Source organism: Dermacentor andersoni, chromosome 10 (genome assembly GCF_023375885.2).
Source record: "Dermacentor andersoni chromosome 10, qqDerAnde1_hic_scaffold, whole genome shotgun sequence".
Taxonomy (NCBI): Eukaryota; Metazoa; Arthropoda; class Arachnida; order Ixodida; family Ixodidae; genus Dermacentor; species Dermacentor andersoni.
Genome location: NC_092823.1, coordinates 115011881 through 115026027, shown reverse-complemented (window position 1 = coordinate 115026027; position 14147 = coordinate 115011881). Strand labels below are relative to the sequence as shown.

Sequence of the window (14147 nt, the reverse complement as noted above, 5' to 3'; positions counted from 1 at the left end):
ACAAAGATAACAGGGAGAGAGAGGGGAGGGAAGGAAAGAAGGAAATCGCGGTCAATTCGCTGACGTGTGTGGTCCAACAGAAATTGCATTAAAAGTCACAGATGGTCGCACAAGCCCGTCATCCTTAAGAAGCACAAAAGCGCTCTTCACCGCTTTATGGGCCGGTGCTTTCGTGGATTCCTTAGAGCGCTATCGACGCTCAATGTGTCTGTGGAGACAAGTGCTTTCGTTAGATTCATTAGGTTTATGTGCTTAACTGCCGAGAGAATTGCTTATGCTTCGGCTTTGGAAATACTTAGACGCGAATTTAGTGCACCAGACACTTAAAGAGACGGTGCCAGAGCTGCGTAAGCAACGCCGGTAAGAGATCTGGAAGTGTCCGTATAAAATTCAGCTGACGAATACTTCGCCTGAAGTTCGTAGAAGTGCGAACGCATATGAGTCTCACGTGCACGCTTGAAAATATCTGCAAAAAACACATCGCACTCCCCAGTCTGCCTCTCCCAAGGCGGTGGAAGACAACTGGGAGCCATTAGGAGGTTCTCTTGATGTAGTACGCTTGTTTCTGCAGCCAATTCTTCTAAAGTCATGGACAAAGCAGTCAGGACAGACGGAGGGTTTCGATAAAATCTGGCAGCAGATATGTCGCTTATAGTAGAATGACATGGGTGTTCGACATCTGCCTGTGCCCTCGAGGAGTAAGGTAAACTTAAACACGTTTTTGGGGATGCAGAGACTATTCACCCAACTCAACATACAGGCTTTGTACAGGGCTAGTCCTGAAGACACCTGTAGCAAATCGGGTAGTGATATGATGAACGTTATCTAACATCTTTAAGCAATAGTTCTTGTAGAGGTATAAACTAAGGCTCCGTATTCAAGGCGTGACCGTTTAAGACTTTTGTATAAGCTTATGAGGCATCTCCTTTCGCTTCCGCATGATATGCGTACAAGAGCTTCAGCAAATTTCTCGGCTCCATGTACTTCGTTTTCAGACACTTCCCATGCGGTAGGAAAGGAAACACAGTGTAATACGATGCATAGGCATATATATTGACGGCTTACAGGCAGTAGTTCTCCACTGACGCCTATCATTTGGTCCAGCAGTAAAGCTGTTTTGTTTGAGAAGAGGACGCACGTGCTTTCATGTGGGTTTAGTCAAAATCCATTCTCGTCCGCCCAATGAGAAATCTCGTTGAGGCCAAGCCGGACCTGTCGCTCGCAGACAGCAAGAGTACAAGATTTGTAACTAATGTGCGCATCATTCCCATACACAGAATAAAACATGACATAACGTGTGTGGTATGACATTATCTAGGGAGTTAATTTTTGCAACAAGTAAAATGCGACTCAGCATACGTCCTTGTGTTACCAGCCTCTTGGGTAAATGGACGACGTAAGGCGCTACCAACTCGAACGCGGAATTTGCGGTTCGAGTGGTAACTTTGAACCACGTTGAGAAAATTGCCTCAGACGCCCATTCCAACCAAATCACGGATTCCAAAACGCCAAGTTGTGTCGTATGCTTTCTCCATGTCTAAAAATACCGATAAGAAAAGCTGCTTATGCACAGAGGCATCACGGAGTGCATCTCTTCAGCTGTTTCGGATTTTCGATATATTGAGGCAAATGATTCGAGCAGGGCATGTATGTAAAGTTTTACCAGACAACGTTTTATTCTTCACACATCTTCCTTCTTCAAGAAACACTCCACTCCCAGTTCTTGATTGCCATGAAGGAAGCTTTGTGGTCGGAGAAATAGATGGATGTATGCTCGACTTCCTGCGCCAATGCCTGGTTCTCCAAGACTAGGTCTATGCAAGTACTTCGCGAGGGTATCAAATCCGTGAGAGGCGTTACGAGCGAGCCGCACTCACTCCTGGGTCAATTCGATGGCGACGACGCCTAGCTTCTGCTTCGGCATAGCGCACCTGTGGATTGTGGCGGCGACGGCGCTGGGCTTCTCCGCTCGGGTAGCTTGTTTAGCAGCAGCGGCAAACGAAGGAATTCCACCGGTTGCCTCGCTCGTGGCTCAGAAAGAACTGGCTGAGAAAAAACTATTTACATAGGAAGACGGATTGTATTATAATATAAACCGTCTGTGAGCCTCGGACACTCCGTCTCGTGCGGAACATTTCGCACCAGCCGCCGCAAACGGAGCGTAGCTTGGCGCAACTGCCTCGCTTATCGGGAGGTCGCGGGAGGCAGCGCGTAGGCGCATGGGAACGTTGCACGGCGAAAAAAATGGCAGCAAGTGACTGACGCTGCTAAAGGCGTCAGCAGCGTCAGCCTGACACTGCCAACGAGTCAACCGAAGGAGGCTCTGTGTTTCGGCTCGGGAAGCGCGCACCGTTATCCGCTGACACCGAGCCGGCACTTCGGCAACCGGAGAACACCACGCGCTCTCGCGCGGTCGCCGCCACGCAGGAGGTGGGGGAGAAGGGGTAAACGCAGTGGCGAATGGCGGTGGCTATGCGTTTCGACTTGCGCAGCAGCACCTCATCGAGATCAGCCGCCACCGAGCCGGCGCTCTGATTGCCGCCGCACAGAGGTGGCATTGGAGGAGGAGCGAAGAGAGCAAGGCCTTGCTCGAGCGCGCGCAGCTAGAACAGCGCGCTGGTCCCGGCTACGGAGCTGGTTACGGCGAGGGACAACGGCGAGGCGCAACGGCGACGGCCATGGAAGTGCAGGAACGGGGCCCAAAGAGCGGCGCTCTTAAATATCTCGAAGACGCACGTCCTTTCGATGGCGCGGTGAATTTTTTACCGCGGCTGCAATAACGGTTGATCTCGCTGCGAAGTTGCACAGAGTCAGTAGATGCCACCGCCACCTCACCGGCAGCGGTCGTCGATAGCAGGCGCCATAATGCGGAAGGACACCTTTAACCACTTCACCGAGTTGCACGGCCTTGATTCGTAGACGCATTTCTGGTAAAAAGAGCAAATAGCGACCTCTCATGGCGCGCGGTACTTCGCATTTTCATGTAACGCCATGGACGAGCTTAGTTTTGGCTCTCTGCTTATTCGTGCTTTTGGTAGATGGCGAAACACAATCGATGGGACAGTGAAAGAAAAACTAATTTGTTGTTTTTATCGAGGTAGAACCTGTATTTAAAATAATTTGGCCATTTTTGGTTGGAAAACCGGAAAATAGCGTGGCATGGACTGGGTTAAGATTCATTCGCACCTCTGATTTGGCGGGGACGCCCGTATTATCCACCAGACTGAGAGGAACTACTCAAACAAGTTTTAGTGACATCTAGTATCCCAAGTTCGCGATGAACGGCCATAAACATAAGTACCGCTAATTGGCGAGAAGGGCCAAAGATAAGTATCGTTTTTAAAGCAGAATTATTTTTGCCGAACACGTAATAAGTACAGTTACCCAAATTGTTAGCTAAAACCACGACGCACAGTGATTTTGGAGAAATGTAGGCTCAAGTGATTTCCTAAGTACATTGTAATGCCAAGTAGGAGCACACTGCGAGACCAACTGCTAAAGTTGACAAAACTTTTCTTCCCATGTTCTTCCAATATCCCCACGGAAATGCTGCACTTCGGTTTAATCAATCAAGTGACACTGGTTGTAGCTCTAAAGTATATTTCTCGTCCGCAATGCTGCGGAAAAATAAGAAATCATCTCACATATTTTCTGTCAGAAAACTATTTCCAGTTGAAATAACTCGAGGCCAACGACTGCAGTGCTCGTCGGCTCCGGGTTAATGGTGGCAATAACAAACTCCTGTTGCTTCCCGAGTTATTGCACTCATTAAACGAACCTCTATCTACACGTGCGAGGAACCAAGTCTCAATCCAATCGAATAAACACAAAGCTTTAGCAGCTGCCTCTCTTGCTTCACAGTAAGCAAATAACCTTGGAAGCAAGGTGACTTTGCTTAACAGTGGTGAAAAGCTGTCGGAACAGACTCATTCAATGAAACCACAACACTAGTTCAAGTTGTCTAATCATATCACTTCTCGAGGAATAATGTGAGCTACAAACTGCAAGTGCAAGGATATAATGCTGCACGTGATCTCAGACAAACCGCAACAGTGTTAATGGAAGATAACGAAAGTTTCATGATGAGCTTAGTGCAGTCAATCGCTAGGCTTGTGCGAATATGCGAAATATTTAATACGAATTGAATGGTATTTGGTATTCAGTTCTTATTCGGTAAGCATTTCTCTGCTCTTAAAATACCGAATATCGATTTATGTTATTCGAATTTAAGGCATGACAACACTGATAGCAATCCACAGGGAGGAAGATGACAAGTGGTGACTCTTACTTCCGCCGCAGAGGAGCTGTTATAGTCGTGTTTAGTCATAATTGCTGAGCCGTAGTTGCTGCACGAACCTATGAAGTGGCTGACTTTTCATCAGTAGTTTTCGATCATGAAATAAGAATTCCTTGGGAATGTGTAGCTTACGATTTTTTGCACTATTTTGGCAAACCAATTTATGATGAAGAGAATCTCTAGGTTTGCTTGAAACAATGTTTGGTGCTACACTATTACACCTCGCTGCAAAAAAAAAAGAGAACCACGTGCACCAATTTACCTGCGGTTTGTAGGTTTTATTAGTTTCGGTTCTTTAGTGCACCTGATTGACCTTTGTCGTCAAATTACAAAATCCTCAGTTGTCATGAAGTCCAAATAGAAACGACAGTACAAATGATCCAAATAAAAATTTTGTTTCTTTTCGAATGGAATACCTGCAAAATATATTTTCACATTAAAAAAACATTCGAGTGTTTTACGTGAAAAAAAAAACATAAGATTATGAGGCACACCGTAGCGGCGAACTCCTGATTAACTTATACTACCTAGGGTTCCTTAACATGCACGCAATGTACGGTTTTGCAATCACCCCCATCCCAATTAACCTGCATCAAAATACGGCCGCCGTGGCCGGGAATTTATCGGGCGACCTCACTCTTAGCAGCGCAATATTGTCATTATTTAAAAATAAGAAGTACATTCGATAATCGGAGGTCCTCATAGCGAATATTGTAATTTGATTGATTGAAAAAAGCTGCAGTTCAAACGTCCCTGTAAATACGAGGATAGATTTGTAATCAATGGTTGGTATTTGTTTGCTGAATATCGTATAGCAGTTAACTAGCATTGCAGGTGACTATCCAATAACTTTGCAGGCAAACACGTCAGGTATGTGTGATACACCCAGCTATAACTTACTGCCTGTTGGATTGCATGTTCGGTTGTCGACCTGGAAGCGGAAAGGCCATGAACCTTATTATGTGCATAAATCTTGGTTGAAAGCGGAGCTTGTGATATGAGGCCTTCTGACATCCTACAGTTATGTCTATGCTTCGACACGTAGACGACAAGTGTATAAAAAGGAAAGGTAATGCGGCCGTTCGGTATTCTCGAAGCCTTGGAGAACTATGAACACGCTGGCGATCACCTGCTTCGGCTTTCTGGCCGTTCTTAACCTGGTTGTAGCGGGGGGATCCGTGCAGAGACCGAATGTAACGCACTGTGAAGGTGAGGCCCCTATCATCTAGGTTATTTCTGTTTGTTCTTCGTTTGTACTTCCGCCTTTGAAATTGAAGGTGTTGTAAAGCTAATTATCAAAATTTTCATTGAAATGTAATCACCAACAGTCAGAATCATGTCTTCAACACTGCAATGGTAAAAGAAATCTTATTCGCTTCTATGCTGCCATTTGTTTGCTTGTTCTATATTTTTTTGTAATGTACACGACGAACCGAACAAGAAGGACAAGAAGCTGTTTGAAAAAGTTCTGCTCAATAAAAGCTCTTCTGTGAGCGCATAGTGAATCATTGCAGAAGTGATGGCTATCTAAATATCGTTGCACATATCAAATCTTTCACTCAAGCGATCCGGGTAGACAGTACTTACTAATAGGTGCCAGAAAGATACAGGCTGTGTGGTAGCGATGGAGCTGGAAAGGAAGAGGTAGTGGAGTGGTGCGACCCAGCTGGGCACTTGACACGAACATAGGCGGCGGTTGCTCTGGTTTGCCCCTGGTGCGATACATTGCCAATTCTCTCCACGTGGAGGCAGCTGCGGTTACATGTTAGGTAACGCACTGGTAGCTGTGGTTTGCCCAGGTACGTGCATGGGTGCGTGGCTGTATAGTGGTACGTATGGTCAGTGTGGGAGGTGAGATACCTAGCGAAGATGCATGGTGCGTTATGCAGCGATAGTTGCGATGCGTACGAATCGTGTTAAAGAGCAGCAAACCAAAAACAATTAACCTTTTCTGCATTGGCTGAGAAGAGGAGCCGCTGTAGGCTTGAATATAGAAGTAGGAAGACTTAGGGCTGCACCAGACAGCATCAGTAGACAATAATGTAATAAATGTCAGATTGCCATGACGCAGCAACTTTGTGCAGATGCCGAGAGGTAATCATTAAATGGGTGCAATGTTTCCCTGCTCTGGCGATGCAGACACCCGTGCGCAGACAGGAAGAATACGATTTTTTAAAAAAGTATTGCTGTTAAGATGTGCTCATGTAGTTTTCCTTTCCTCCTCGTGCACTTGATGAACGTGTCTTGTGTTTGGATGGTATTTATATTGGTTTGCTTTATTTCCTTATTCTACAGCGTTCTCACTTCATAACAAGTGTTTTACTTCACAAAGAAACTTCAACTGGTAGTTAGCGCATGTCCTGTCAGTTTGCTGTAGTGCGCGTCGGCTTTCCCCATTTTTTATCAGTCGAGATTTACCAAGCTTGCTCAAGCCAAGTTTTAGGAAGCTCAAACGAAGGTAATGCAAACGAATGCATGGCTGCTGCATGTCGAGCTGACCACCCTGAACTTGATTGCGATGGCAATAGTATGGACACTCCAGGGGAACCTGCGCCGTTGTGGCCGGCGTCAGCATCACCGTGGTGTCCCGTATAAAATCCGAGTGCGATAAAATCGTGACCGTGCGGCGTACGCTGTACGTGAACGGGAAAGCTAGCGAGGTTGAGCCAACGATGGTGGCTCGATGTCACGTGCAATGAAGGAAGGCGGGAAGGAAGCGCGCCGTCTTCTATCGCTCGCAAGGCACCGGGAAGAGCGGGGAGGGGAGGGGGACGTTCTACTCCGGCGCCCATCCCTTATGGCACGACCTAGCGCGGCCACACGGGCCCTATCTTGTAAGCGATCTGCGATGGTAAAAGAGCGCACAGAGTGCTGATAGCTTCGTGTACGCTGTGTCCCCGCCGCATCCTTCGCGTTGACATGAGAGGCAGCATGAAGGTCGATTCGCTCGCTGCTGCTGCCGAGCTTGCTCCCGCTAGCGTTTTGACAGCGAGTGCCCATGGTTATCGATCGAGATGTGTTCTTGTTTGCTAGTGCGCGCGTGGTACAATGCTTGTAATTTAATTAATAAGCAAATACTTACAAGTTTATAAGGCCGATGAAGCTACTTTCCTTTCTTCGTATGCTGTGTAATAATTTCTTATAACAATCGATGCTTCGCCTTTCGACCGAAACTGCTATTTTTGTCAGGTGGAAGCAAATCTGACTCCACAATTTTTCTCTCTCACGTGATTTCAGGCTCTGACAACTCTGCCATTGTGATTCAGGATGTCACAATCACTGACGCCAAACTCGGAAAGACTGTGCAATTCGACGTCAAAGCTCAAGTAAAGCAGACCTATGGCGTCAATCCCGTGGTGAAAACCTCTTTCGCGAGGCCTCAAGGGCAGGCCGTGGAATGCGTTCACCTGATTATCCCAGAGTGAGTTTGCAATAACATTACTTTCCGCACGCTGTCCGATGTAATAGCAGCTCTTAACTGAATGTGAATGACGGGCTTTCAAATTAGCGAGTTAATTGAAAGGCACCACATTTCGGTCAGTTGGTATGTGGTGCAGAAGTCACTGAGAGCTTGGAGCCTTCGAGCGTGTATTATAACCACTTGGTCGGGATATTCTATCTCTGTCCTTTGTCTTCCTTTTATTCCCTTCATTGACAGCCGTGGTATCTTTTTTTATCTACATCTGCTTCCACTCCAGACAACGGAATCTTAAACACAATGCCCATAGACAAATTATAGACGGCTTTGCTGTCTTTCAGCCTATCCAGGTTAGCTATACAATATGTACAGACAATACAGGAACACATGTCATTAGGAAATGTCAATCGCTATGTTCAAAGGTGGTACTGAGAAAAAGTACAGGCATTATTCCACGAGATGTGCGACATCAGAAATCCATAAAAGTGTCATACAAGGCCTGCGAACTTCATTGAAAAATGCCTTTGGATCGTACACAGGTTACCTACTTAAATATTTCGGTGGACTGTACACAGAATAGACAACAAATTTTTCGGAGGGAACACACTGAGAATGGTTCATACACGCAAGTATGACTCTATGAAATGGTAGTCGCAAAATGGTCCGTTTCCGCTCTCTACGTACTCTGTCGGCACCGCGCTTTGAGATATAATACAGAAAACTTTAAGGACTTGCCATGAATCCGTTAGTGTAAGGTTTAACAGATGATTTAGAATATTTAGCCTTCAGCTTACTATCCTCTCGGTGCGGCAGTAATCATACGAGTGCTGAGACAGTACCATAGTCACTATGTCAAATTCGCGAACACGCCTTAATTTTCTTCGAATTGAAACCTATTTAATTGAGCAGTTTTGATCGCTATTCTATATTGGTGATGTTGTTGATTGGTGTCAGTTGTTTCAAAGAGCAGTGTTCGGCGCATTTTCATGCGTACCTGTAGCGGCATAATTATTTGTCTACTCTATAAGCCTTTGGCACCTACATGAAAGCATGCTACTTATCTATTTAGCAGCGCTTCGGTACTTTCATAAGCCGCAGAAAGAGCGTTAAAATATTATTCTGTATAACGTATGCGCAAACGTGCGCTCACCGTACGTTTATTAGAGAGTTTTAGACAGTTTTAGCAGAGCGTTTGCTTGCGCTCCGCTCCGCACACGTTTCACGCGCACCGGTGGCTGCACAGAATGCATTGATTTCGCTTATGTAACAAGAGCGTCTTCCAGAGATGCCACTGACGTGCTCTCAGCTTGGCGGTAAAACGATTACGAAAGCTCTGCTAAAACGCTCTGCTAAAACCGTAAACGCTCTGCTAAAACTTTCTTTTAGCAGAGCGTTTACGGTCCGCTCCGCTCAGACCGGAATATCACAACAATTGGCACCAGCCGCTCAGCAAAACGCTACTGGGAACACTGACGCGCGTGCGCACAGCACACATAGCGGCAGCGGAACGTGGGACGCTGACCACGTTCCGCTAGGAACCTGATTTAGCGGGGTGTCAAGGAGCGTGTAGTTGCTTTCGTAATCGTTTTACCGCCAAGCTGAGAGCACGTCAGTGGCATCTCTGGGAGACGCGCTTGTTAGATAAGCGAAATCAATGCATTCTGTGCAGCCACCGGTGCGCGTGAAACGTGTGCGGAGCGGGCCGCAAGCAAACGCTCTGCTAAAACTGTCTATTGTTCGCACAATGCGCTAATAAAACACATGAACGTCTTAGTGACTTCAGTACCAATTTATGATAGCCGCTTGGTACCTACCAGCGTTTCAATGACATCATTGCACAATCGTCCGGCTCTACAGAGCGCCTGACACAACAGTACTGATGGTAGAACGGCAAATCCTTCTGTACACTTGATGTGGATCGAGTGGAGCGACCATGGGCTCTGCCTGGGACAGAGATGATAACGTGATTATCACAAAATACATGACTGAATCTAGGACGTGTTTAACGTGGAAGATCTAAATTCGGAGACGGTGTGAACCCATTGCGAGAAACTTAACATGTCATGTAATGTCAGATGACCACATACGCGAGTAGTGATGGCATACGTGGGCAGATAAACATCCAGCCATCTCCGCCTCCGTCGTAGAACGTTTGGGAACACTTATTGAAGATGTATGGCTATCGGTGAGGTAGGCGCTTATGGGCAGATTAAATTTGCGCCAGCCGTTCAAAAGGAGACATAACGAAAACGAGCAGTATGAGCATGTCGCTCTCTAAAACTGCACGAATCGTTGATGTTGTGTTGTGGCAGATGATGAATACAAAGCTTCCTGCGGGATTGCACGAATGGCAGCCACCTTTATTGAAGAAATATTGCCATTTATTACGAAGTAGTTCGGGCTACCTGTTCTATATGTTGCTTCTTTATTCCCACTCCTCTCAATAATAGAGAAATGAAGCTTTGCGGTGGCGACTCCTCGTTCGAGAAAGAGTTGACGGCAGGCTGGAACAACACATGTCCTATTGAAAAAGGCAAATATTCTGCACACCTGTCCGTCTATCTTCCTGACGTCCCTTTAGCCAAGGAATGCGTTGGGGTGAGTGGAATCTTCATGGCTCTGTCTCCCATAAAAGTACTAAAGTAAAATGTTAGGTTAGCCTGTATTTGCCGGTCAGGTGACAGATGGAAGTTTTCGCGGGCTCTGCTGCCCAAGAATGCAGTGAATGCAAAAATAGAGTGGAGTGTGTGCGATCACTGTGATCTGATGGTTTAGAAATAAGTTCGAAAAGGAGCTCTCGGTTTTTTTCAAGGAGACTTTTCAAGAAACAAGCTTGCACTCTCGATTAACTTACTGGATATTTTTGGACTGGCTTCTGGGATTACCTTGGCCTGACATTTATTAGTTCTCAAGTATGCTTATTGAAAAGGAGCTGAAATTACGCCGATTGGTGCACGCCTGATTGAAGACAAGTGCAAAGTGTTTGATGAAATTATGTTGTAATTTTGCTTTGGAAATACTGAGTTATCTATGACTGCATTATCTATCGCCTAAGTTATGACGCTATTACCATCGCCTAAGTTAAAGACTCAGTTAGCTATCGCCCCATAGCTGATATTAGTAAACACCTCGCGTTACAGTATGACTTCTATACACTAATTTAATGGTTCTCTGAGTGACAGACGAAAATTAACGCATCGAAGGCAAAGGTAATGGGATTCCTTACATCTAACAGCTAATATCCTTACACTCACAAAAAGAAAACACAATTCTGATACTGTAGAGGCCTTTCAAGTACATCGGTGCTCACTTGACAACTAGCTTATCATGACATAGACATAGTCACTTCATTTTCAACAGTTACATGCATCAGTTACGTTCATCACCAAAAAGTTTTCTTCGCATTCAAATATTTCAGCAATTAAAAATTGTATCGATCTGCCATTACTGTGGAATACAAGGAAAACGCTAGGTCAGAACTTTGTAGAAACTCCATCATAATCCAACCAACGGAAAAACAGCATTATAGTAAACAGCCCACAATAACTTTGCGTGGAGTTTGGATAGACCATAGACCATAGCAGGAGGAGTACGGGTGTCATTTCACTTTTTGTTATACCAGGTACCCTCAGGAACAACATGTATTTATTTTCCCGTGGTGCATGATTTCACTAGTAGAGGGTAATTCCAGTTTCTAACAAGTAAATGCGTATCTCGAACATTAAAAACAGTAAGTACCTCTGTTTGATCTCTGTTTTACTTCCAAAGTTAAAGATGAACGTTCCGCATTCACTGTTGCTTGGTTTCCTTGCATTCAAAACCCTTTCATGAAAATCTCAATAAGAAATTTGTAGCACTTTAAAGGGTCACTAAGCTTGTATCTTCCTCAACGGCATACATTTGTTTGTGTCCATTAACGTACGATGTCTTCGAATATCGCACAACGATGGCGCATACGCGCTATGTTCGTCACATCATGAAATATTTGTGATCTAATTTTGCAGCAAACCCTTAAATATGTCCTTCGCTTTTGACTCGAATGTATTTAGGGGGGCGCTCAGCGTGTTGTCTTGAGAGCTGAAGTTATAATACGAGAGTAAAAGTGTTTATTTGGCCCGTCAAGGGGCAGCGAGAAAGGCAGCGGGGTAACGTGTGTCAGCAGGATTGGCAATTCGCTCCGAACCCCACCATGGCGACATGACTAGTGTATCAAACCTTTTCGGTACTAGAGTACTGCATTTGTGGTGCGATTCACGAAACCTTTCGTTCACAAGGTTTTTGGTTTAGGTATTACATTAGCCGATAAAAATTTGTACAATGTCACAGTTTGCTGAACTGTGTACTTACGAGCAGTTTTATCGCAGGAACTTTTTTGTGCGCGCTACCACGGTTTACAACGTTTCTATAGGTAGCTAAGATTAAGGTGCACCAAGTGTCTGATTTTCTTTTGTATCTTCACTTTCAGGATGGCAAATTTATCGTCACCCTCAAGATTGTAGACCAAGGAAAGACTTCGGATTGCGTGTCATTCCCGGCTTACATTCATGATGACTGAGGAAGCTGTCAGCCTTTAGAAAATGTGCTTCGACTTCAACGTGTCTAACCGGAGAATACGAATACAAATGACAAAAATGTTTAACCCTTCAATAAGATGTTGATACGTTCAGAATAATGCAGACTTAGATTTATAGCAGTGCACTCTTAGTGACCACAATAAAAGCTTACTACAATATCTGATAGCCACAGAGTACTGTCTCATAATTTCGCCTTAAGGGAATCCTTAATTTCAACAGCGTATACTGTTAAATTTACATGCTGGAAGCCTCTATGGAGCTAATATGAATCAAAAGCGTAGTGCAGCACAATAAGAAATGAGATAATGTAGGCATCACGAGTACGTAGGGCATGGTGCCGTTTAATGGCTTGCGCTGCTTTGTAGTAAATCATTGTGCGCAAAGCCCAGTGCTATTGAGGATCTCAGCAATCAAGAATTGTGACAAAGCCGAAAGAAAATTCAGAGGAAGACCTCTCATTATGCTGGTTTAACTGGTAGTGTCACAAAAGCACCAAACGAATTGAAGCAGTTCACAAGTAACGGTGATTTGGTTGTGCTACGGCTGCCGCCATTTGTTGCGGGCACGCAAGTTTCGGCGACCTTTAACGGCGTCTGCTTGGAGCTCGAACCATACTGACCGTCGGCGAGGGTCCGACCGGGAAGGTGAGATGATGTAATAACAAATAATAGGAGTTTAATACACCATTACGGCTGAGCGGTGCGCTCCAAGAGAAAAAGTGCCGAAGCGTTCGAACTGAGTGCTCCTTTAGGCAGGGGCAGGGAAGATGTGTCCGTGGCGTCTCGCATGCCTTCTTACTTCCCAAACCATACAGGCAACATTATTCTCTCTTGCTTCCTGGTATAGGGCCTTGTCAGCACACTGGTCAGCCCACACAGAACAATTCGGAGAGAAAACACTCACTGGAGTAGAGGTGGAGAACGGAGGACAGCGGAGAGTAGGATGTGCACTGGTACAGAATCCCGTCTCGCATATACGACGGAAAAGTATTTTCATGTTGACGAACGTGACGATTAGGCACATCATGCCTCAGGCGTTTGGCATCCGTTCCCTCCATGGCCGCACAAAGTGAACCCTAACAGCTGTGAAAAGTAAAACATTGAGGTCATAAATGGTTACAGTAATAACAGGCACTAGTCGTCATAGATTGCGTTTGTGAAACCAGGAGCAGACTGCATCTTTTTCTCATGCATGGCTTTTCTTCAAGCGCTGTATTAGGACGGCCCTCTGGGGCACTGGGTAGGTTTACTTTTTTCGTAATGTTTCATTAATTCGGCCCTTGGTGCGAAGGACTCCCAATGCAGCTATTGGACACTTGGACATTCGAATGAAAATACCAAACCACCAACCAGGAAAATAGTCATCGTGTGCCAAGAAGTCAGCTTATTATTTCGCTCTGTGAAATTGAGTCAGACTCATTCAACTCCAAGGGAGAAAGTAAAAGTGAGGAAATAGTCAGAAATAGCCTAACGAAGTCCGGTCCTTTCACCAACAGTTCAGCGGCACTGAATAACTATATGGAGTGAATGTAAACGAGGTAGACATGGCAACAACAAGAGATATGCTTGCACATATGGTATCAACGACCGACGTAATGCATTTCCTGCATGAAAGGACACGATGTTTTCGATAGAAAAAAACAGAAAGGACCTCAAGTAGGGAAGAAAAAGAATGAAGTGTGTAACATGTCCACTAAGATGTAGCAGTAACAAGAACAGTTAAATCATGGAGGAAGCAAAGCGTTAGTAAAGTTCAGGCCAGCGAAGATGTGTTGGAGAACGCGTGGCGGAAGTCCGTGCTGTTTTTCGCAAAAGAGCACTGTGAATGGTGCCTCACACGTCAACGCTGCCATGGCAAC

The 14147-nt window shown here is 45.3% G+C and overlaps 1 long non-coding RNA gene across 1 annotated transcript; it reads left to right on the top strand.

Moving 5' to 3' along the window:
• The first annotated feature begins 7346 nt into the window (after positions 1–7346).
• On the top strand, positions 7347–12434 carry LOC129380312 (uncharacterized). Its single transcript, XR_008608313.1, has 3 exons — positions 7347–7718; positions 10166–10313; positions 12181–12434. It is a non-coding gene; the product is annotated as an uncharacterized lncRNA (long non-coding RNA).
• Positions 12435–14147: the final 1713 nt, after the last annotated feature.